This window comes from Antennarius striatus, chromosome 15 (assembly GCF_040054535.1).
Source record: "Antennarius striatus isolate MH-2024 chromosome 15, ASM4005453v1, whole genome shotgun sequence".
NCBI classification, from domain to species: domain Eukaryota; kingdom Metazoa; phylum Chordata; class Actinopteri; order Lophiiformes; family Antennariidae; genus Antennarius; species Antennarius striatus.
In genome coordinates, this window is record NC_090790.1 from 7,726,837 (window position 1) to 7,754,024 (window position 27,188).

Below are 27,188 nucleotides of genomic sequence, written 5' to 3' on the forward strand. Positions count from 1 at the left end.
ATCCTTGTGGGGCCCTTCCGTCTGTAACTTATAATATATTACTTTATAAACAATTGGCAACACCTGTCAACAACCAAGTGAAGTCATTACTGTCATAAAATAGCACTTTATTAAGTATTAGAGGTTTGACATGGCTATGTTGAATGTAACCCATGTTACTCTTTCATTTGTTGTCTTATTTCCTTGTTCCTCTAGTATAGACTGAACAATGCTGTTATTTTTGAGTTCACATGTCATTTCAGAAGCTGCTTTCACTTGAACTAGTGCTTTTAAGACAGAAATATCTACAAATAGCAGGTTTTATCTTTACCAGCTTGCAAACGATTGTTTTGATCTGAATTCACAGGTGATAAACAAGCAGCCTCCCATTCCACCAGCCGCACCTGAAATTGGTACGCTTGGATCTACAATCTCAGACTGATTACATCAGCGCCTGTGACAGCAAACAGGTAAAGTAGCAATGCAGAAGCCATCATTCCCAGTTATTTTAACTTGTACATTAACCAGAATAAGAAGGGCTAGTGCTGCTTGTGTTTCACTAATGGTTACTGTCTGGATTTGTGTCCTATTTGATGTAACAGATTTGACCTTACAGTCATATTTCTAGTTCTGTCTACATTCACCTCTATGCATTTACACACTCATGTGTCCCTGGTCTTGTCCTTGTGGGGTCTTGAAATCCTGGACACACAGTTTTGCCTTTGATGCAGCCAGTTAACTTTACACACTCCGTTTCTAGTCTTATCCTTGTGGGGCCCTTCCGTCTGTAACTTATAATATATTACTTTATAAACAATTGGCAACACCTGTCAACAACCAAGTGAAGTCATTACTGTCATAAAATAGCACTTTATTAAGTATTAGAGGTTTGACATGGCTATGTTGAATGTAACCCATGTTACTCTTTCATTTGTTGTCTTATTTCCTTGTTCCTCTAGTATAGACTGAACAATGCTGTTATTTTTGAGTTCACATGTCATTTCAGAAGCTGCTTTCACTTGAACTAGTGCTTTTAAGACAGAAATATCTACAAATAGCAGGTTTTATCTTTACCAGCTTGCAAACGATTGTTTTGATCTGAATTCACAGGTGATAAACAAGCAGCCTCCCATTCCACCAGCCGCACCTGAAATTGGTACCCTTGGATCTACAGTCTCAGACTGATTACATCAGCGCCTGTGACAGCAAACAGGTAAAGTAGCAATGCAGAAGCCATCATTCCCAGTTACTGCCTGGATTTGTGTCCTATTTGATGTAACAGACTTGACCTTACAGTCATATTTCTAGTTCTGTCTACATTCACCTCTATGCATTTACACACTCATGTGTCCCTGGTCTTGTCCTTGTGGGGTCTTGAAATCCTGGACACACAGTTTTCTCTTTTGTTGCAGCCCGTTAACTTTACACACTCCGTTTCTAGTCTTATCCTTGTGGGGCCCTTCCGTCTGTAACTTATAATATATTACTTTATAAACAATTGGCAACACCTGTCAACAACCAAGTGAAGTCATTACTGTCATAAAATAGCACTTTATTAAGTATTAGAGGTTTGACATGGCTATGTTGAATGTAACCCATGTTACTCTTTCATTTGTTGTCTTATTTCCTTGTTCCTCTAGTATAGACTGAACAATGCTGTTATTTTTGAGTTCACATGTCATTTCAGAAGCTGCTTTCACTTGAACTAGTGCTTTTAAGACAGAAATATCTACAAATAGCAGGTTTTATCTTTACCAGCTTGCAAATGATTGTTTTGATCTGAATTCATAGGTGATAAACAAGCAGCCTCCCACTCCAACAGCCGCAGTGTCCCCCGCCTTACGCCCTACGCCAGCATGGGATAGGCTCCAGCACCCTGTGACCCGCCACGGTGGACACAGTGGCAGAAAATGGATGGATGGAGATGTGGCCCACTTTATTTTCAGTTTTTTCTTTTATAAAGTTATCTTTCTTTAAGTTTTTTTTTTTTCAATTGAACTAAGGCTAAAAGAAGGCCTCAGGGTAGAAAGTTTTTGTTTTATGTTTTTCACTGCCTGTTTTTGATTTTATGTTTTGAAATGAAGCCCACTTGTTTTTTCTTTTATAAAGTTATGGTGATCTAAGCTCAAAAGAAGGCCTTTTTGGAAAAAAAAACCCAATGGAGAGCAAGGCAGTAAGGTTTTGTTTGTTTTTGTCACTGCCTGTTTTTTATTTTGCATTTTGTTGTGATGAGGCCATATTTATTTAAGTTTTTTCTTGTTTGTTGATAAAGTTGGGTTAATGTAAAGCATTCATGTCTTTGTCACATGTCTTGTACCACGCTACGATATAAAAGCTAGAAATGTGTGTGCAGGTGTGTAAAAAAGGGCGTCTAAGGTAGTAAATGCTAGAAATTGGGCCTCACAATGCAGCAAAAAACTTACTTGGAGACAAAAGTTTTGAAATATGTTAAACACAAGTGATATTTGTGAAATAGATTTTTTTTCCAGCTTGCCTGATTTTTTACAAAGTTGTAGCACCAGTGGAAAGGGTGGACCCCACAAGGTAGCAAAGATGAGTGAGACCCGGTAAGGTAGTATAAGTGAGTATGTGTGTGTGTGTGTGTGTGTGTGTGTGTGTGTGTGTGTGTGTGTGTGTGTGTGTGTGTGTGTGTGTGTTCTTTCATTTCTTAGGAGTTAAATTGTGTCTTACAAAGTAAAGCAAACTAATTCAACAAGCACGTTTTACATTGGTTGGTCATTGAATGGCATATGAAGAAAATCTTTGGAGGATCGTCTCTTGAAATGACAAAAAAAAAAAAAATACAGAACTGAACCTAACATATTTTTGTGGGGTGTTCTTTCCTATTAACGTCAGTTCATATTTGTTGAATGATGGTAGAGAACACAGAACAGTCAATAAATTCCTTTTCTTAGCAAAAAATAAAAATAAAATCCTCCTGTTGGTGAGCTGTCTGAATTTTTTTTTTTTTTTAAAAACGTTTTTTAAAGTTTTTTAAAAATGTGTTTGCATGAAAAATAAAACCAAGCATCCTACTGCATAGTAAATGACTTCTTTGGTTTATAGCAATAGAAGAGTTTACAACCCTAAGGAACATCAACCACAGCTATCAAAATCAAAGGAGAGGCTGACAATAAATTACATGAATTACCCAGCCTTCTTCAGGGAACGGTGTACATTGATGGTTAAGTTCAGAAAAGTTAGTCAGACAAGATGTGCACATCATGAAATCATCATAACTTTTAACCTTCAAAATCTGTGGAAAGCTGTGTCACTCAGTATATGGTAGTATGTACTGCGTGACGATGAATGTTTTGCCGGGATGTGTACAATGGAAGATGCAATGGTATTTTCTGTTTTCATTAGCTTTAGTCAGAGATTTACCAACAGAGCTCACCATTTTGAGGGGTAGGCTGGACCCAAAAACAATAAATTGAGCTCAATACAGCATCCAGGAAAAGTATAGAACATGCAACACTTTTCCTGGATTTGAAACATATAGAGTTTCCTGAAGTAACAGTCCCTTCAAATCCAAAAGTCTTAAACACATAAGATACACCTAGAAAACTTGCCTAGGGTGGAATAACAGGTGAATAACTGTTAGGGAGAAGATTCAAATTTCATCATATCAAGTAAAATTTTGAAACTCTTGAAACTCCAAGGTAAGGTCTGTCCAGAGGATACACTTGTATAAAAAAAAGGCCTCATTGCAGAAAATTAACTGTTATTCTGTGTACCACTGGAGGTATACCTCGGCATTTGTCGTTAATTTGTTCCAGGAAATGCTCCATAAGTCGAAAAAGACACAAGTTGAATTAACCTCTCCAGGCTAATCTGAAAATAACAATTCCCAGTTCTGTATTGTACTTTATTCATGAATGCATTTTCATTAATACTTCTTGAACACAAATTTATGTGAAACTTACAACTATATATCTTTTTAAGATTGTACATAAAAAATGTCCCCGTCTTATCTTCAGCCACTTCTTCCACATTGCGGGCAACGGGGGTTGGTACGAGCTAGTAATGTGATATGTGTTTTTATTCTTATTTATTGTGTAGTAACATGGGATTATGTGCTGTACTAGTGATTTGACATTTCCAATATTTGTGGTAGACCTATGGGAAATCGCATAAAATAATGTAAACGATTTTTTGCAAAACAATTATCCAAAAATTATCATTTTGAATATTATTATATCCCGCTTCAAAGTGGTGATGTATTGTAATTGATAGTGTTCGAGTGTTCGTCAGTCCGTCCGTTCGTTCGTCTGTTAGTCCACCAAATATCTTCGCAACCGTTACAGATGGAAAGATGAAACAAAAAGGACACATGCAATTTATACTTTTGTCCACTCAGGAACCAGATAAGAACAAAGGACTGGGGAGAAGGCCAGTGTGAGTAAGATCATAGATCAAAGCTACTACATACTTTGATCAATGAAAGTACCTTTGATCTTTTACCTATGCAAATAGGTCAGGGTAAAATTTTGCATTCAGGGGTGTCATGGGATGTTGCAGTCTCTCATAGCCATAGTCATGGTCAACTATATTGTCAAATGTACCATATATGCACGATATACAGCACAGAAGAAATTAGAGTCCTTTTAGACCCACAGCCAGTAAAAAAACATGAAAGAAAATCTCTAGCGGGAGAGAGAGGAGCCGCTGCGTGTGCACGCGTCGCCATTCTGTCCTATCCCAACTGTGACTGCCTTGGTTCTAGTTGCCGTACACACCTGTCGACCAGTTCAACTGTCCCTCTTTTATTTCCCTTTTATCACCATTTACCTATTTATCTATGTACTTCTGTGTGTAATTGTGGAATCTATCAATTTTTATCTCAAGTGTTAAACCCTACTGGAGATGCCAGCTCAACGCGGATCCACACAAAAGACAGACACACACGCACGCACACACACACACACACACACACACACACACACACAGACACTCACGGAGAAACCTACAGACTATTTGGAATGACTAATTTAACAAAGTTGCATGTCTTTGGAGGGACCCGAAGAACCCATGCAGTGGGGTAATATACAATTTCTGCATAGAAGGGACTTGAACCCGGATCCTTCTTACTATGAGGCAGCAGCGCCCCCTCCTCAGGGATTGTTTGTAAAAGGGTTTCTTGCCACTGTCACCTAGTGCTCAATCACAGCTGGATTTCAGCAGAAGAAAGAGCAGTCTAGACCTGCTCTGTTCGGAAAGCATTTTGCTATAACATTTTGTGATTGCGGCTACACAAATAAAATTGACTTGCCATTTAGACACACGCATACACAATACACAAAACACAATCACACATAGTCTTTATTGTCATGCTCTGTATCTAATAATACAACTTCCTCATTCTCACAAAAGTCTGCTTATGCTTAGCAAAACTAGTTGTCTCATCAATCATGCAGAAGTACAGATTACCCACAAGCAGTGAAGTGCGACGTGGGGGAGGTCGACACTCACAGTGTGTCTGTTGGCATTTTGGTAAGAGCACACACACGCGCACACACACACACGCACACACACACACACACACACACACACACACACACACACACACACACACACACACACACACACACACACAGACATGCATAGACGACACACTTGATGCGCATAGTTGGCATTTGGTGCTGAGTGTTGATTGCCAGACGGCTGTGACCTTTTTCCACAGTCGTTCTGGCTATAATTGCTCGCTAAAGACAGCGTCAATCCTGACTCAGGAGGTAGCAGGGGTCACATCCATAAACACACATGCAAAGGCACACAAATGCACACCCTTGTGCAAGTGCAAGGGGATGACGGCACTTGGCTCAGAGTGATAAATTCGGCCATTGATCACATGTGACTGCTCTCAGCTGGCAGAGATTTAGAGGATCGGAACACGTCAGCTACCATGTATCATGTGTCCTGCAGTGCTGCGGCTGCAGTGTCAGTATCTAACATGTGTCAGTTTTACACTTGTATCCGGTACCTAAAGTGCATACCTCATGGGGCAGTGAAATTAGCTCATCCTTGGTGGATACTGTCCCCGATTAGGCAGTATTTCTGTACTTTATACCATTAAAGTATTAAGGCTGCTAATTCCACACACATCATGTTAAATAACAGCCAAAACATTATGTGAACCTTGAAAGATCACGTTATATCAGGTTACAGATGTGCATAAGTGCCTATCATGTGGAGAATTTGCATTTAAGCATGACTAGGTGTGTATATATGTGTGAGCTTGAGTTTGTATGAGAGTGTTTTTGTCTCCACCCAGCCATCTGGACCTCCTTGTGTGTGTAGAGGCAGATTTAGGTGGTTAGAAAGCTCTGGAAAAACACAGTGTTACCTCCAGCCCTCTCACCTCTGAACTCTATAAGTGTATCAAAGCTAAGAAAACAGGCCGATGTGTGTGTCTAGGTGAGTGTGATTGAGCATGTGTGTGTGTGTGCGTGCGTGCGTATGTGTGTGCGTGTGTGTGTGTGTGTGTGTGCGAGTGTGTCTCAGGATCCTTATGGAGTATGAGGCTTTGAATGATGGGTGTAGACTCCCCTTTGTGAACAGGGAGCCTCCAGGAGCTGCACAGCATGTGTGTGGTTGTGTGTGTATGATGGAGAGTGTGATGTACAGGCTGTGATGTTCTGAACAAAGGTGTTTTTACAGGGAGTTAATCAGAAACAGAACGGAGGCCTTGCCCGCAATGGATGAAATGCACACACACACACACACACACACACACACACACACACACACACAAACACACACACACACACACACATCCACACACACACACACACCCCCCCACACACACACACACACACACACACAATTGCTGCCCTACCTTTCGCTAATTCATTCCAACCGGCAGTTATCAATTCATGTCAGTCAAGTGCTCACCATGATTTTTTTTGTTGCTAATGATTTTATTTTGATACTTTCTGTTATTTATCTGTCATTTACATAAGGCCAGGGAGGTGTTAGTTGATGCAGAACCTAATTTAGAATGAGTAGTATTACTAACTTTTGATTTCACCTGTATACTAGAACAGCAGCATCTTTTCAAAATGAAAATTTTCACTGTGGTCACGCCTCTTTTTCTTTGCTCCATATAAACTCTACTGATCTTGGTCCTAAAAACCATGACTGTGATAAAGGTCTTAAGTGATGAAAGTGTGACAAGTACAGAGAGGTGAATACTGGAAGATGTAGAAAAGGAGAGAGGGAGGGAGCAGCAGTAGATGGACGGAAAATGATAAGATTGATAAAGACAGAGCAAGGTACACAAGAAAAGCAAGAAAACAAAAAAAAGAGCACCACAATTTTTTATCAGACTTAAACTGTGTGTGTGTGTGTGTGTGTGTGTGTGTGTGTGTGTGTGTGTGTGTGTGTGTGTGTGTGTGTGTATGTGTGTGTGTGTGAGAGAGAGAGAGAGAGAGAGATAGAGAGAGAGAGAGAGAGAGAGAGAGAGAGAGAGAGAGAGAGAAAATAAGAGAGACATCTACAGTATACATTTGTGTGAAAGTCTGTTAGTGTCTGAATGCAAGCTTAAGTGTTTTGCTGCGAACTAAAAATTGTGTTTATTCAACTTGCTTGCCAAGCCTTTAGTAAATATAGAGAATACAGTAGCTGCATAGACCCGGTTCTCACATACACACACACACACACACACACACACACACACACACACACACACACACACGCACGCACACACACACACACACATGTGCACATGTAACACATGAATACATCGTCTTCAACTGTCCACTGGTCAGCAAACATTTATAAGACTGCCAGACACACAATAACATGTTTTTACTTATATAAGTTACATATAATAAGTATGAAAATTCTGGAACACACTCTAATAGATAGTGTTTGTGCACAAACAGACAAACATATCCACGAACTGCAGGTACACCCAAAACCCATGTCCACTGTGAGATGGGTGGCCTCGGAACCTCACTAACCAGATAAACACACTAGCTATATTGGAGCTTTCACTAAATTACAGTGTCTGTTTCTTCTTTTTAGGCAAACACATGACTGAAATAGTCATTTTCTAGTGTGTATGTGTACGTTTCAGTAAAGCAGTTTGCATCTTTTTGCAGTTTATTCCTCTAAACATACTCAAATATCATAGAAAACAGGATTACAGCCACATGAAAGATTCATATTTCATCTCTTTAAAAAAAAACAAACCTTTTTTACTAACGTCAAATTAAATAATTGTATCACACATGTGGCCTGAATACATTTATGCAATTATTTTTCTCTGAAAAGAATTCAAATCTAAACTTTCAAATACTCTTAAAATAGATGTAATATTGTTAAGTGGTCGTTGTCCCAGAGAGAATTCTAATGACCTAGCCATAAAATGTAAAATATAATTAACTAATTTTATCTCTCAAACATGCCATGATAAATCATAAAAACAACACAACTTACCTATTAAAATGACAGAAAAAGAGAGGGGGGGTTAAAAAGGAAGGACGGATGAACGAACGGATGACGGGACACACGGACATTGACACATCACTGCTTTGAAGCAGGATGTAATAAATTAGAGGTCATTTCTGGATTATAAATTGGATTTAAAAAAAAAAAAAACACAGAAAAATAACATTTACATCATTTCACTCAACTTAACGTCTATCAGCCACAAATATTGGACTCTTAAAATCACTAGAATACCATTAAAAACACATAATATCGTGTTCGGATAAGATTTTGCTCCATATAATTTAAACCTTGAAAAGAAGAAAAACAAGAAAATACTTCAAGGATCTCTTGACCAGTTTTTTAAGCTAACCAAACAACTACAGTCACAGTCAGCTGTTGATGTTGATAATCCACTGCATGGTACCTTTAGAGCAAAGGAGTTGGTAAATTATTGTTGGTGACGTGCAGAGTTGTGATCAGAGAGATCGTCACCACTACTAGTATCTTCATTAGCCTTTCCTTTATCATCCATGATAAACAGTAAAGTATCCAAGGTATGAAGCCTGACGTGCTGAGATGCTCAGAGCCAACTTTGGCTGCGGTATGTTCAGCTGTCAGTGACGAAGAAGCTGCCCAGAAGATGCACACAGGATGAAATAAAGTCTCCCTGTTGAAACCAAAAAGTGTGCTGATTTCTAAAATTTTTTTTTTTTTTTTTAACATACATTGCAGTACTGCCCAGTGGCAGTTGTGGCAGAAAGGGGAACTGCAGGACAATAGTCGGATATGCCGGCACATGTTTGTTCATGTTTGTTCTCCAAATGTTGTATCAAATGTTCATAAATTGAGGACTACCTGTACTGTGAAAATCAAAATCTAGATTTGCACACTTGTAAAACAGTGAGTGCAATGCCACCACTTTAAGCAAGATGAACACACAGGAGATCCTCTTACATCACACAACTATGCGAAGTAATCCTGTTGATGAGTCATCTATTGTATTCTTACTCATCACCAACTGATGTCATTACCAGCTACCCTTGTGTGTGTGTGTGTGTGTGTGTGTGTGTGTGTGTGTGCGTGTGTGTGTGTGTGTGTGTGTGTGTGTGTGATTCTCAATTGTCTTAGCTCCTCTCAAAGCCTATACATACACAGTCATTTAATTACTTTCTGTCTCTCTAAGTAATGCTATATTTCAACTTACTTTCTCCATCCATTTGTCTCTCTCATCCTACCTTCTCGTTCCACCTGCTGCCCTCCACAATTTTGTTGCCCTTCTCCATTCACCTTTCCCAAAGGCTCTCGCGACTGTCTTTTGCTGTCGTCTTTTGCAGTCCTTGTACTCTGTTTCATTTTAGTCTACCTTTTCTTTTCCTCTCTCTCTCTCTCTCTCTCTCTCTCTCTCTCTCTCTCTCTCTCTCTCTCTCTCTCTCTCTCTCTCTCTCTCTCTCTCTCTCTCTACTCTCTCTCTTTCATGTCGTCTGGTAAATGCTGATGACAGCATTTCCTATTTTCGCACAGCAGAAAGCCTCTGAACTTCCCTGAGGAATTGTCATCATGATGACACACCGATGAGTAAGTGTGTATTGCAACAGTGTCTGAATGCAAATGTTTTTCAGTGTAAAATATATAATAGCTCATTTGTGCTGACAAAGGAAGGTTGAACTTGGCTTATGGCAAATGGGAGCTGTAATACAAATGTCAGTGAGCCTTTCTAATAAAATACCTATAAAGAAACTGATAGGTGTGAATTTTCAAAATGTATTCAAAAAGAAGAGAATAGATTTTAATGAAAATAATAGTAATTTTGCCAAGAAATACAAAGTAATGGAGCCAAACTGTAAGGGTAAAGAAAGAAGCTCTTGTCCTGCCCTTTCATTATTAATTAGCGATGCAATCAGTTATCAAGGGTCAGCCACAACTCAGCGCTGCTTGGCCCTGTAGCAGCACACGTTGACTCTATGCCTTTGTATCCCAGGAAATATTGAATCAGTACTGTTTTTGAAGGTTACAGTCATGCTTGTCAAGAGGAAATAAATGCCAGAACATGACAGCAGAAAGAGAGTTGGAGAGAGGAAGAGGGGAAAAAAAGTGACAATATTAGTGAGAAAGTAAAGATGGAGATGAACCTAGCAAAATGTGGAGATGTATTTGTGTAAGGAGGGTGTGACAATGCGGTAGAACAGACACTGTATGTGTAAATGAATGAAAAAATAGCATGATTTAAAGTGAAACATGAAAATAAATACAAAAAGATACAATTACACACACACACACACACACACACATACTCACACACAGAGCAGATAAATCATATTCACAAGCGTTGGGGTGCAGTCGTACTCACAAGACGGATGCTAATGTGCAGTTTTATGTAACTGTCTAACAATTATCATGAACGCCTTTAAAACTCTTGTGCAACAACACTTATATATAGTTCCATTTTTTTTTTTTTTTTTTTTTTTACCCTGGATTTAGGAACTCAGGTCTAAGGCACTGCTCATCTAGATATCTAAATATTAAGGTCCCTAAACTAAACTGACTGCAGATACATTTTAAAAATGAAAGATTGAAGAATTCCCTGAATAGTGATCACAGCTGTGTTTTATCTCTTCAAAGAATGAGTTTAAGAAGTGAGGGAGGAAGGGAGGGTGGAAGGGTATTATTCGCAGAAAAATGTCAATACCAGAAATTGAAATATAAATATATTTTTGGGTGTCTTAGGGTCTTTCCTATTTATCACTTCAAAAAAAATGACTCACTTACAACTGGGAGACATTCAGTGATTTTTAATCTGAACTAACATGATGATAGGAATTAAACATAAACCATGGTACCAAAACATATTTTTGAGAATTGTGAATATGGTACTTTGTAATCTGGTTTACTGGTGACATCCTGCCGCCTTTGGCATACCTGACAAATAAAGCTCCAACAGCAGTGCAACCAGGAAGGCTACATGTTTGAACATCATATGCATTATTTAGAATGATATTCTGCCATACACATGACTCAAGCATGCTTAATGTAATTGTCCTGCTGTCACAAGGCTGGACTCCTAAGGTGGAATACATCCTGTATCTCGCTGCTGGTCAGGACCGATGTTCTTCAATCACAAGAGAACAGCCAAAGAGCAAAGAGACTTTCTGACAAAATCTATTTTCTGTCATGCTAATCAACACACAGTATTTGATGAACAATATTTTATACTTCAGTAACTCCTGGTAAATTATTGGATTCACAGTTCGTTAGTTGCTAAAACACTAAACCCAATTATCTGAATCAAATTTTCAGTGGCCTGAACATATTTAGCCAAACATTCTTAGATACAATTTGTTAAACTCTCCCACTCTTTCTTGTCAAACTTTGAACACATTCTACTGTATTCACTCAACACAATACACAATGATAGACTTGTGTTGCAAAATTGTGATCTCTGGTAGAAAAATATGACAACACAGAACACACAACTCAACGCAAAATTGAACACACATGATTTTAATATTGAAATGACCAATCAAGATAGAAGTTAGTTCAGAGTGCATAGTGCACATGTCCATCTACAATGCACAGAAACACACAGTGAGGAGAGGAGAAAGACTTTGTGTGAGAGGTGTTGGACAGAATGGAAGTGGATGAGGAGAAAGCCCAAGAACAAGCATTGCCAATGAAATTTGGACGACTATTGTACACTATTGTCTTTGTCGTGGGATGACAATGAGGCAGGAAGGACAGAGTCCAACCCAGTTTGACCAGATTCTCTATGACCGGCATCATCATAACCTTCAAAGAAAAGAATAACATTCTTCCTGCACAATGTTTGATACAAAATAAACTGTAAATGCTGTAATGTTCAATACAAAGAAAGATAACCAAATGAGGGTGGAAGGACCTTTTTTTTCTTTCAGCAAGAAACGCTCATTGATGATTAACTAATGCATTCAGGCAGATCCATTGTGTATTTGTCAACTGTTGACCATGTCTTCCAACACAACAGACTTAGCATGAAGTGAGAAGAGTACCCTTAATTCTGATATTTCAGGAAGTGCAAGTAAATATAACCTGCACACACTTCTGCACATAATACAAGTTTATGCTCATAGACTTATCGTTACTCTTGGCTAATATTTGCAGTTGCCACTACTGTGGTATTATAAGCTGTAGTGTAATGTATGCAAATGTAGAGTGCATTCACTCCCGCCAAAAAAAAAGCAGAGAGCTAGGGACTGAACCAACCTTCGCCATACTGTCCTGATTGGTTTGTGGTTCACCAGCAACCAGCATTTCATAAAGTACAAAGTACTTATTTTCCTTCCAACTTGCAGCCCTGTCCTGAATCCAATGGAGGGATTCTTCTCTGTGTGGTGTTTGAAGGTTGATGATCAACAGCCTTAGAGCAGGGAAACTTAATTGGAGTCAGTGGAACAGGTTTGTGAGAGTAGAGCCATGGAGTCAAAGCTCAGTTCAGCATACACAAGGGTTTTCCACCATTGCATAGCAAGTGAAAAATTGCTTGTGTTGTGGATGATGTCCTTAGTCAAAACCCCACATAAAGACACTAAACTAACTGACTAACTAACAAACCCATTAGGTTTTGAACAAATTAGGTTCTAAATTAACTAGGTTTTGTACTAACTAGGTTTTGAGCTAAGTCACTTGGTTCTGAACTAACTAAATTTAGAATTATTATTTAACATAAACATTGTATTATATATATATATATATATATATATATATATTTATAATAAAATTGCTAAATACAATATACAGTAGGAAGATGCTCAAAACCAAGGGATCCAGGTATCGAAATACCACTGTGTTGTCCTCGCAATCTGCACAGCAGGGGCTCTATAACAAGGCTGTAGAGTTGTCCAGAGACAGGACAGCCCTGCCTTATCCCTCATTGCAAAGGGATCGGCCGACTCAGCCCTGTCCCCATCTTCAACAAACACTGTGCACCACTATACAGTAAAGTAACCCAAGACATAAACCCATCACCAAAACCAAAAGCTTTAAGGGAACCCACGCAGACACGGGAAGAATAATGCAAACTCCTCATAGAAAGACCCTCAGTTAGACCTGAGACCTTGTGAGTTTACAGCACTACCCACTGTGCCGCCATGCTGCCCGGTGTACATATCAGTCTACACTAGTTGGGAAACACTCACCCCATGCAAAAGAAATCACTAAAAATCTTTTGAATCTTTCCTGCTCATCTGCTTCATCTCCCAAAAAAGAAAGGTCATCTCTCAGTGAACTGCATCAAATTTGTTGACATTTGTTAAATCCCTTTCTATTTTACACCCGTATACATTCACTTATACCCAGCAAGAGCCATCTGATTGGCTTTTACCTTACCTTAAGATTTTGTTCTGTTTGAAGGAATAAGAGGCTTGATTGCACTGGAACTTTATAAATGTGTGAATATAACTTAGTAAAACATTGCACAATTTACATGATTATTACCATCTTCATTGCACAGTTCAGTGGACTTTTATTCTTTTTGAAAACCCACCTTTTGCAGACATCATCCTTGTTCTACTTTCAGCCACTTCTTGTTTTTAACATCCCAACCTTGTCATTTGATTTTTTTCTCCCAAAATCTGTTTCGTAACCATCCATAATGGCCACCTGTCAATGGTATCTTCTTCCTTTTGCTTTCCTCTGCTCTTCTCTACCTGCTCTCTCACCCCATTTACCCCGATCTTTTCACTTATTTCCTTTCTTACTTCAGCACACTCCCTCCATCATCTTCGCCTCCTCTCATTTGCTACAATCCTCCTCTGTCCATCCCTTTTCTTTTTCATCGCCCCTTCAACTTCCATTGAAAGATAATACATTTTCAGCCTGAGAGATCTATCGATTCCCCTGGACCAGCACCCTTCAGAAAGGTAATTTTTTTAAGGAGGAAAGAAGATTAGACAGAAATGCAGCACATTTCAAGGTGAAAGGGGCTCTGCCTTCATCTGTTGATTAAAACATCTCGACATCTTACAAATGGTGACGTGTGATGGGCAAAAATGTTTCATGTACCATCTCTGCCAACCTAGCTTCTCTTTGACAACCAGTGATTCCAGGACGCTGGTTGTTACTGTTGAGCTTTTCTGAGATGTTGTGGGCCTAACTTCACTAAACAATGAAAGTAGGTGCCCAGTTGATAACCCCAATGTTGATATCACGCTGCAAACTTTTTCAGGATGGGCTGCTTGGTTTGTGTTTAACCATCGACTGGTATCTTATTAGTAGGGTAGCCAGCTTCCTTGCTAGTTTATTTTGGGCAACGTCTTTTGAATGTGTTTTATCTTGGATTAGGGTACAAGGGATTATAAAACCCTATCCTGTGTATTGTTAAAATCCACATCTGGTGAAGTTCAACCAAAGAGTAATTTTATACTATGGTGAAATTGATGGACTCAGAATATATAAATATGTATTTTATGATTCTGTAAATTGGCTGGCAGTCACTTTGTTGATCCCTTTCTAACAATTAATTTCTAGTAATTATTTGTGTTTTTTAATACACATTTTCATGCATAGTTGAGGTGAACATAGGTTTGACTCTTTATTTTGACACAGCATGTCTTTAATTTACAGTACATGTTTAATTCTCTGAAAGAAATCTACCAGGAGGTCACAGAGGAACGTCTTGATAACTGTTCACTCTCATGGTTAGCACTACATTTCATATTAATGACCTAAAGATAAATAGACTTTGGCATAGTCGCAGCAATTTTCCCTTAAAAGTTAAAGTTTCCACCAATCTTTTCTGGCATGACCTTATGATCTCTGGATAAGTCCTCGGACCAGTGAATGTCCCATGATAGCTATTACACTGTGTCCTCTCCGTCCCCAGAGGTCTGTCTGATGCTCAGCCAGCAGGGTGGCTATAAATGGTTTAAATTAAATGTCCCAAGGGGACAAAGTAAGTTGTTGCGGTGGAAGCAAGTTGCTCAGTGACCAGACACTAGACACATTATGCAGGCTATTGTCAATGTTAATTTGCCATGGTATTGTTTTTATGTAACAACTCTGATGGATGAGGAAGCATTTTTCTACAACATTAACCTGGGATTAATTTGATTTATAATTTATTTATGATGCATATTTAAATAAGTAAAGAGTTTGACTTTTCAGTGTATGCATGCACTACATGAAACAACTGAATGTCATGCCACTGGTGTAGATTCACCTCATTTACTTGGATAAATGAATCATCATGTTAGATTTTACCTCAAATGAATCGACTTCATAAGATTAGTGATTCTTAATTTATTTTTTAATGCCACAATCTTCAGATAAAGAAAGTAGTGTGTTAACATATAATGGTTTAATCATTTTAGGATCATCAGTGTTTATCATTTGATTAGTAAGCTCCCAACATTGTTGCTCACACATTTAGAAAACTTTTTCTGTGTTATCAGTAAATAATAAAAAAATTCCATTCACAGCTTCACCTTCAATTTTTCTTTTTCTATGATAAGAAAGAGGTATAACTATCAAAGATAAATATTGAAAAAATGCAAAGTTTTCTTCTAGTTTTTAATGAAATTGACTATTTGTATCCTCACCCTTTTTGAAAACCATCCACAGCACCATTGTGGTGCTGCAAGTGCTTCAGTTTTGAGTCGAGTAAGGTCGGATACAAAATATGTCAGTGGGGACCTAAAACCATGATATGGAGGAAAACAAAAACAGACAACTGAGAGATTTAAAAAAAAGTTAACAAAAATGGGAGAGACAAGAAAATCCAGAAAGTATAGGTAAAAAATAATTTTCATCAATGAACTTCATACCAATTACACTCCTTAAACCCCATTTTTGTCTTTTTTTTTTTTTTTTTGGTCTCTCTCCGGTTGTCTCTTGGGTAGGACGATAAGTCTTTATCAAAATAAATTGGTCTTTGAGAAAATGGTGTAGTATCTGTAATCGCAGGCAATCAAGAAAGCTCTGCTGTTTTCTGTCAAGGGTCCAGTAGTGTCCATCTTGTCAGAGGGCTTGAATAAACTCTTACATTCTGGAGTTTTCTTAGTTTTCCAAAGTTGTACTTCCTTTTGGCAACCTTAATGTTGACCTGTTATTTGTTTTTAATTGCTGTATGTAACTGTAACCGGTGCTGCTGCCGTCTTGGCCAGGGCTCCCTTGCAAAAGAGATCTGTAATCTCAATGGGACTCACCTGGATAGATAAAGGTTAAGCAAAAAATGTCATTGAAATATCCAGAGCAAATTTAACATCCTATATGTTCCTCTTTGTTTCCTTCCTATCCTCTCTCGCTGTTTTACCTTTGTCCTAACAAAATATCCTCTCACTTACAGATATAACTGCTTGTTATCTGTTTAAAGGTGACATAATGTACACCATAGCCTATTGATAATATTGCTACAACGACATGCTTAAATCTGCTAGGTGAATGGAGCCATTTTTGTACGGGCTGTGTTTGTGTGTTTATGTAGGATGAAAAATATTATACAGAAAATATTTTCTTACCCAAGCAAACAGGAAAATGAAATTGATATTTAATGTTTTTGGAATAGATAATAAAAATAATAAAAATTGCCCTCTGTAAATCATATATATACAGTATATATACAGTATATATACAGTATATATACAGTATAAATATATATATACAGTATAAATATATATATATATATATATATATAAAATTACAATACTCAGTCACAAAGACAATGCTAGATTTGTATTGTGTACTTGTTTCGAGATCTTAGTACAATGGAGGTGGTTAGAATTTTACTTGTGCCATATCATAAATTATGGGGTTGCACTGGTTAATCGATGTAAAAGCAAAAGAAAAAAAAAAGGAAAGAAAAAATAAGACAGAAAATAAGGACATAAGAAAAGGAAGCAAGTAGACAGATATCTGTCTTGACAAATATCAATATAAATAGCTGCAGAAGTAGAAAATATAAAAAAGGAAGACATGAAAAAAAAAGGAATATGGTCAAAAATACTGTTGACAAACGACATGGAGGAAAATCACAAAAGCACACATCGAAGAAGGAAACGTGTCAAAGCCCAGCAATATGGCTGATAATGGAGTTTGTACAGCAGATGGCTGATAATAATTAGCTACAGGATGGAAACTACAGTGCACCATTGATTTTGACTAATTCACAATATGTTGCCTTCAATGCATACATTCACTCCCACAAGGTCAATTACTTTCCATGTGCTTTTTGGAGCAGCATAACTTTTACAAAATAGTATAAAAGATAAAGTTGACACAAAAACATGAAAAATCCAGATAAAATGCACTTGTACTAGTACTAACCTGAGCACCAATGCCAAAGCATACTATTACTTCAAGGCAACATGTGCTGCTGCTTTGCTGTGAGTCATTCAGGAGTTGCCACTCCGTTCTGATTAACGTAAGGCTGGGTTGAAGTGACAAGTTCAATCTCTACTGGCTGAATAGCACCCTCTACCCTAACATCTTCAATCACAGTTTCCAGAATTTAGACCAAGACAGAAAGCTTTTGCCTAGAACATGAAGATGGATTACTGATCTTCTCATTTTGCACATTCGATTCATTTGAGAAAATTCAGAGTGGCTCTTTTTCCTTATGGCTCATGGCTACCCATACAGCAGTCAATCACTAATAAAAGTGGTCCTCATTAAACCAGTCTGCAGTTTCTATGTAATTTTGCCCACAGCTTTTTACAATATTGCCAGCACCACACTGATATCATCATCATGATGCTGTCTCTGTGCATTCAGAATTAGCTGCTAGATGGTGAGACCAGCGGTTACATATTTTTTGCACACAAAAAGTGATTGCCTCTGCACTGGCTGCTTCATTCATAACAAAATAGGTCAAATACTTTATATCACTACATCTGCACTCATCCACTCAATAACAGACATGCATGAGTCATCTGTGGGAATAAAACTGTAAGAAAACTTCACCTCATCAATTAAAAAGAAATATTGGTTTCTTGAATGGAAATCTATACCCAAGATAAAATTGTTTTCCAGCGGTCTTGATATAACCATGGTAATAACCTATGAATTCAGACATACAATATGAGTTTTTCCACCATTTTTCATTTTGTGCCTAGCCACATATCTCATCTCTATTGGTCACCTGAGTATTTGTCGTAGCGCCCCCAAACATATCTTCCCTATTTGAATGATAAAATGAGTCAAAAATAACCCGCAAAAAAAAAAAAAAAAAAATCATCATTGTTGGGGAAAACTGTTAACGAAAATTGTTAAGTTCAAGTCTAAAATAGGATATTAAAGATTTATTTGGTGTTTTAGCTTTTTTATAGTCTCACAGTAAGGCTAATGAGTTCAGCTATGTTATCTTGACTATCCATTGCAAAAAGCAGATATTACTGAAAATGACAATTTATACATTTGATGGGTGTATTACATTTACTGATATCTGAGAAATAAAACCTTTGTCTGAAAACCCTCCCTGTTGATGCGTTGCTAACCGGCATATCTACATAACTCTTTTAGATGTCTTTCTTTGTGGAGTGAAAGTGGTAAAAAAAATGCAGGGCTTTGCTCAGGGAATTAAATTGACTCACAATGTGGTTTAGAGATAGAGGGGTATTAAGACGACTTGCGGAGGAAGATGGTTATGAATAAATGGGGAGGCAGATGAGACACAGAGTTGGGTGAGATCAGAACAGACTGAAAGTGAAAGAGCACCACAGATAGACATAAAATTGAAGGGTCATATTATAACTGTGGGAAGCAGAGTGGAAGAAGGCATTTGGTTGACTGACAGAAGAGAGGTGAGTGATGCGATGCACTGGGAGAACACAGCCCTTTCTTTGGCCTGTGCTTGTACTCATACACCCACTTCTCCTCCAGCTTCATGTTGAGTGATAGGAGTTGGTCCCAAGAAGCTGGAGATGGATGGGGTGGGGGACACCTTTTCACCCATTCCCTGTTACCATCCCAGTGCTCGACACTCTGAGAGTTTGTGAGCTTGAGTCCTACATTTCTTTGATGCCTGACATAGTTTAGCCTTCCTGTTCCTTACTGTCTGCTACTCAGAGATCAAGTTTTCTGAAGTTAAACTCAACATTAAAGGTATTCTAAGGATGTAAATTTTGTTTTATTATTAGAATTACTTTATTACTGTATGTTTATCAAGTTGTTGCAGGCTTACATGAAGGTAGTTTGTCATGGTCTTTAAATGTTTGGATAAGACAGATCATTAAAAACAACAGTGGATGAGATGGTCTGGATCCTCATATTTCTGGTGAACATCCACTCACAGACTTTTATTTGCTTCCTCTATCCTTGATAAATCAGAGGAGTCTTGCCTCAGACATCTTAAGCTGAAAATCTCCCTTGGCGGGGCTCGATTTCACCTTTGGCTGACTTGCACTTGTTTAACTTCCCACATGAGAGAATTTGAAATATGGGTCCTCTACGTTCACTGGGATCACAAAGAAAAAAAACAAGATAGGAGAGAGAAAAGAAGCATAAAACAGAATTGCTCATTTGAAATTCAGACTTTTAACATGTGCGTAAATACTAAGAACCATGTTTAACTATGGGCCTAATCCCTGGATGTTTCATATCCATTCTTGGAAAGGAAACCATTACCTTAAGTGGATAATTTAGCATAGCTAGGATCTAGGGCAAGGCTGTAAACATTATTAATGCTGACAAGAGACTTCAGTTGCTGCTGTTCTCTAAAACATGCTGTGTGTAATTAATTTCTTTCTCTGTTTTCAAAAGTGACTGTTTCTTTTAGTATCTGCTCCCTGAGAAAAAAATGTAATCACTTAAAAAAACAAAAACAAAAAAAAAAACTGTCAAGCACTTGTCTTGTTCTGTGCCTATATGTTAGCAACTTCTGACACACTAGAAGATCAGCAGTAATTATTTGCATGTGTGTAGATAACTATGTCTCAAATTTTAATTTGACATGAGTTTTCACCATTGTTGAAATGGAACAGCCCTGTCACTTATATCCAAACACGATTAATTAACACCGTATCAAAATATTGTAAACTGTGTTGAGGTGTTGTTGGAGCATTCTCTCGTCTCTTCTCAGTTCATATTTGCAGAATCTTCCTTTGTCTGTTAATGAGTGGAGGTATAGACAAATTGCTGGGTGCATCTTTACATTTTGTAACCATTATCCATGTTGAAAAACCAAAAAAACAAACAAACAAACAAAAAAACAAACAAGAGAATTAAACCTGGAGGAAAATGATTTAAAGTCATGCCCTTTTTATATGTAGTATTTATTTATCATATACATTATATACAGTACATGCCTGTATTTTATCAGTTTGTACTGAGAAACCCCTCTGTTTGAATCTTCTATTCTTTCCTTTGGACGGTTTATCCACATCCTTCTTACCTATTTTATTATTTTGATAAACGGATACATATTCCTCAGAAATAAGACTGCCAATCAAAATACAAGATATATAATGCAAGTTAACGGGTTGGCTTTCGCTCTCACTCAGATTGGATGCATGCCTATAGTTTCAATTCAGCAGCTGTAGCTAATACTTCAGCTAATAAAGGGTGTAACTAACCTTAAATCTCAAGGCCATTTTGGAGACATGAATTGCATCAGAACAGCTGTGTGGAATGATTCTGAAATTGTTTTTGGTTGTTTTATTTTGGTGTTTTCATCTTCATCAGTTGATTCCCGGTTCTTTTCTCTGGCACATGGGTGAGTAGATGATGAGTACATTTTTATTTCCAGGTGATCTGCTCTGTCAACAACCAGTCAACAAAGCTACAAAGTGGAAGCAACAACTACTACAAATATTTGATTTATCTGGTATAATCAGTGGTATTTGTTCAGTCCAGTAGCAACATTTTGAAGATATTATGAACCCAAGTCTGCTGTTAATTCTGCAAATCTGAATACATTGTTTCCTAAAACAGGAATATATATATTTTATACTCTATGACTACATGCCAATAGAACTTGCTAGAACTCTTCATAGTTTCAGCATGACTGAAACAATTTAACCTCACAGTTGAGCAAAAGGCCTCAAACAGCTTTTCCATGTTGATAAACACACTTGTGTTTGGTTATGTTTTGTCATGATTTATTGCACAATCTCTATAAACAGGCAATCTAATGACTGCAAAATATTACAAACACTGTCAGAAGTGTGTAAGAGCAAACTATTTTAACACATACACGCACAACCACACAAACAAATGCAAACACACACCATGTGCACTCACCATGTGCACAATATATGCCAGTGACACACACAATCACATCATGATCCAGAGTCAATGATGCTGTGTTGCTGGCAGCGAGCGCAGGGGAGATGGTGGAAGAAAAAAAATCAATTTAAGACACACAAACTATTCTACATTTATCACAAGCACATATTTTTGACAGAATGCATTACCAGGAAACATTGACTAAAGCATTTGCATGTGTGCTGCTGGGACATAGGCAGCACATCAATGCAGACTATTAACAATGCACAGGATGACTGGGGTTACATGAGGTCATTTTCTGCCCTATAATAGAGCAGTCATTCGAGGGTCAAACTTATGGCTATGACTGATGATGGTGAAGTTAAAAATGATCCTCTTTGGCCTCAGTCTGGGTATGAGGGTCAGCTGAGCATCTAAGCAGAGTAAGCTGAGATCAGATCAATGCTGATAAAAGCACATGGGTCCAAAGATTTACTGTGGAGCCTTGTACAGAAGCTGAACGACTAATTTAACCGTAATTTATGCCAAGCCCTTAGTAACCTACATGCACACATGCGCACACATACACATGCATGCGCGCACATACGCATACACGTGCACACACACCCACACACACACACACACTATATATATATATATATATATATATATATATATATATATATATATATAGAGAGAGAGAGAGAGAGAGAGAGAGAGAGAGAGAGAGAGAGAGAGAGAGAGAGATTTCACTATAGCTCCCCTCCTACATTTGAAAATGTTCCAATCAAACTGCCTTTCAACTGTGACAATAAAAAAAACTTTTTAAAGGGCTTAACAATTACAAATCATATTTACTTTCCTGGTTGTTTTAATTGTATGTCTTGTTTTGCCCTAAAACATGTAAAACAAGGCTACTATAGCAATAAAGTAAAGGAAAAACTAGACATGTAAACCAATTGTTTAATTAAAAAAAAAACTGTTTTCATTGTGTTATTACACCAAACAGCACCTAAAAACTTGCACCAGTAGAAAAACCCTGAGTTTCATAACATTAGCCCTGATTTGGAAAGATATTCTCAAGTGCGAGAGCTAAGAGGTTGACGTAATAAAAGCAGGGGTTGTATGTACAAAAAAACAAGCACAGGTTACTGTTGGTCATGCTTCTACATGATGCAAATCTAAGAAATTGCAATTGTAATTAAAGATTAATGATTAAAAATTAAGTACAAAAACAGCTCTCCAGTAAGTCGTTTCAAAAGTGGTCTCAAGAGAAATAAAAAATTGAACAGTGTGTCACATTTGAGTGCCTTTACATTCACAATTAAGAAATAATTTCGCTAAAGTCTCATGCAAATACATAATGCATAACTTGACTCCAAATTGCTTCCTGTTAAGCGTGTGTGTTATCTGTTTGGACATTTGCATAGTTAGTTGTTCAGACAACAGATCAAAGTTCAATTATTTGTGGCATGAACTCAAAGATCCTCTTAGAGTTGGCACCACAGCTGTAGAGTTGGCAAAAGTCCAAAAGATTACACATAACACAGCATAAGGAGGAAGCCCTGGGGTCTCAAAATTAGTTCAAACTAGCAAATCTTGGCAACACTGATCATAAGATTATTTCTGCCCATTACTTCTTGCTTACTTTTGTATTTAGCATTTTTACCATGTTAGCATTTTTACCATTCAGTTGTGCAGGTAAGACTTTCACCATATTGATACTGTGCTCTTGCCTCTATTAGTGAATGCTCATTAAACTCAAACTTGATCCAACTATCAAAATGGTGTTACTGGATTGCTTGTTTAAAGCCTCAAATTTGTGTCTGAAATACCATTTCTAAGACATTTTTAGCTGTGATGTTGATATGGAAGTTTGTGGCAAGGCCATCTCGTTACCAGCTGCCCAGGTCCTATTTGGTTTTTTACCTTTTTAATAGAAGAGAATACCACTGGTCTTTCCTGTGCTGCCTTTTGTAACAAAGTGCCAATTTGCGAAAAATAAGCATAAACATCCCAGTTTAACAAAATATTCCAGCAGTAAATGACTTCTTTAAGGAATAGTGTACAAACCTGACACTGATATTTTTATACAGTTTCATCCGAATCATCCTATTTTGCAAGGTGTGTGTGTGTGTGTGTGTGTGTGTGTGTGTGTGTGTGTGTGTGTGTGTGTGTGTGTGTGTGTGTGTGTGTGTGTGTGTGTGTGTGTGTGTGTGTGTGTGTGTGTGTGTGTGTGGCAAGGCAGAGGTAAAAGGCTCCTGTGCTGTGGAGTGAGACGAAGGGCATTAGTCAGATTTGACCAACAAAGAGGCTGTGAGCCCACAGCCAGGGGATTAGACCAACACCACACACTTTCATTAGACTGCAGAGATGGAAACAGCAACAAGAAGGTGGAGGACAGAGACACAGGATTACAAAGATAGTTGGAGACTGTCTAGGGCAGTGTATCTCAAATAGTGACCCCCCCCCCCCCGATGCCAGCGCTGTGACGCTGGGGAACATGCATTTTTGCCATACTAGAATAAAGTGTAATTACACATCCACTACAGTAGTTGGCAGTGGCGCTTTCATTGTCAGGTGTGCGCAGGGAGTATTAGCTAAACAAACTATGAGGAAGCGTCTGCAGCGCTGGGCTTCACTGTGGGCTTTACTGTGTCTAAACATGATGAATATTGCCAGCAATTATTCCCGCTTTGTGAATGTTACTTCAGTAAACGAGCGGGATCTGTTAGCATCATATAAAGTGGCGTACTAAAATGTTCAGCGAAAAAAAAAAGAAAAGAAAAACATCATAGCAGAGGAGCTGAAACATTGAGCAGGAGCGCATTGTAGCCATTAATCCTGATTTCCTCATTTTGATAGAAAAGGAAAGAAAAAATCAGCACAAATGGTTTTATTCATTTTTGTTTCGTAGGGCAATTTTTTTTAATATATTGTGTTCCTCAGTTAATGCTACTGAACTGAATTTGATTTTTTTTTTATTGATTGATTTAAATTAATTTTATTTTTAAGTATCAAATGGTGCAATAAGTTGGTCAAAAATGTTTACAGTTCAAACAATCTTTTATTTTCAGACAAATTGATGCGCTTAAAACGTTTCTGTTATAGACTAAAAAATCATGTTAATAAAAATTATTCTTTTTTTATAAAATGAACTATGTTTCTTTTTTGTTTTCTTTAATAAGGATACAATGTTATGCAGAGGTGTACTTATAACAATTTTATAGACAATTGATATTTAAAGTTACGGCAGAGCGTGGGGGGGGGTGCAAATTGTTTTCTTCTTGCAGGAGGGGGCACAACAGAAAATAATTGAGAAGCACTGGTCTAAGGTGAGGAGGGAATTTAAAGATGGAAGATACAGAGAAATAAAGCAGGGTAGACATTTTAAACACTCTATTACTGAATAACTGTAATAGGCTTTCATCAACTAGGGGAGATGGATGAATGGAGTGAGGAATAAGACAGGTGGAGGAAAACGTAGTGGAATGAAGTACATATGCAGACATGGGAGGAAGAAGGGATATGGAGAAGCTGAAAAGGAAGTGCTGGCGTGGAACAAGTGGGAAGGATTAACCCCCAACACACACACACACACACACACACACACACACACACACACACACATACACACACACACACACAGGGAAGAAACCTCTCTACCACACAAATTCTCAAGTAACACAACTACGAGTTATACAGACTTGCAGCAGTATTCAGAAAGGAATGTGTGAGTGTGAGTGTGTGTGTGTGTGTGTGTGTGTGTGTGTGTGTGTGTGTGTGTGTGTGTGTGTGTGTGTGTGTGCTTGCGTGCGTGGTGCGTGTAGGTTGTGTGAATATGTGTGTGCTTCAATAAGACCATGACAAATTAAACCTATCCACTGTTGTTTTGAGCCACACACAAACCTATGCAGATAAGTAAGCACATACACAAACATTCATAGACAAGGAAGTACTTCTGATTAGCATATCCCTCTGCTGCTTATCTCAATGATTATTGTAACAATCATTACGTGGCATTATTTTTGGAGCATTTAAAAAACACAATTATGCAATCAGCACAGTCTTTGATTAATGGATTCATTGTCAATTAGTCAAAAAATATTGCAAAATGGCAGCATGTCTCACATATTTTCCAAAGCAACATAGGAAAAGTCTTTGACTGGTTTGTTGTTCAACGCAGAGTGAAAAACCACAGACCATTTAATTTAAAAACCTGTGTCACAGAGATTGTGTTAGCAGTAATTAAACTGTTTTCCAAATTAAGAGAACCATATTTGCTGTTCGAAAAAGGACACCTCCTCTTCTCTCCTCCTCCTCCTTTTTAAGGGAATAAATTTAATTTAATTTAATTTAAATTAAATTATAAATTGGTAAAAGCACATCCTGAGTCCAGTGTGATGTAAAGCAACACCATAGCCATGGTAGACAAAGAATGAGGTTTGGGTTGATTTTGTTGTGTTTAAACACTGGAAATTTTCTGTATCAAATCAACTCTTGTCCAGACTGTAACTGTAATGTGAATCATGATTTACCAGTGACTCCAAACAGCTATTTTTTGATATTCAGCATAGATATATTTACATCTTGTCAGGAACCCTAATTTATAATTACTTGAATAACAAACATGATCCTGGTTGCATAACATTTGTACAAATCACCAAAATTATTCTGGTGGAGTAGAGAAAATATGTCACAATGGCAATGTCTAATAGAATACCCTTTTTCATTTGTTAGTCTTCTATTACAGACTATATCAAATTATTATAGAGAGATCATGGCTATGAGTGAGGAAGTTGACAAATGCTTTTCAGACAATCTGTGTTGTTAACTGGAAGAAGAGGATTTCCTTCTTTCGTCAGGGGAGATGCGATGGTGTAATGGATAATTTGACATTTAATTCACCAAAGTCACAGCTACAAACAACCCATGCATGAAATGGGACAAAATGACAGACACCATGGACATGATTTCTGGTAAATTTCAATAGGAGTTACACTATTAATTTGAGACAGTATTTTTCCTCCCATAGTCTAATAGCTTGGGACTCAATTAGCTCCCTCCATGTCCGCATATCGGTTTGAAGTGTTTCTGAATCTTGCATCATGTTTCAACGTGTCCGATTAGCAAAACAAGCTTAGAGATCTTCAATTTCACAGAGGCCGTCAATGTGTTGTAATCACTGTGGCCAGGTCAATATCAGTGGATTTGAATTACATTCAGAGAAAGTGGTGCATGATTTTAGAAAACACAAGTTTTAATTTAACTCAGTGGGAAGCGAAAGTCTCCCGCTGACAAGTCACAATATTTCAGGCTTTAAAGGAAATACGTGTCACTCCTCGCCACCTCTCATTGTGTGAGCTGCTCTGACAGAAGTGTCAGTGTATTTCTCAGTGTTCTTGTATACATTGTGAATGAAATGCCAGTCGAACAGCGGGACTGCAAGACATGTTTCTTCTGTTGTGGATGACAGCTTTTCAGTCCTTCAAACTACTTTTTCTTACTCTTTTTGCTCCTTGCACTATTTTTATACATAACTTCAGAGCTGTCTTTGACAGATACAGTTGATACAAGTCCAACGTCTTGTTCATGAACAACTCAGC

General features: G+C 37.8%; 1 protein-coding gene and 1 long non-coding RNA gene across 2 annotated transcripts in view; one reads left to right on the top strand and one right to left on the bottom strand.

Annotated features, from left to right (window-relative positions):
• The window catches only part of cntfr (ciliary neurotrophic factor receptor), a 225,496-nt gene that overhangs the window by 139,935 nt on the left and 58,373 nt on the right, over positions 1–27,188 (bottom strand). The gene's annotated exons all lie outside the window — the stretch shown is intronic.
• LOC137608055 (uncharacterized) lies at positions 362–2,057 on the top strand. Its single transcript, XR_011038147.1, has 3 exons — positions 362–449; positions 1,090–1,192; positions 1,771–2,057. It is a non-coding gene; the product is annotated as an uncharacterized lncRNA (long non-coding RNA).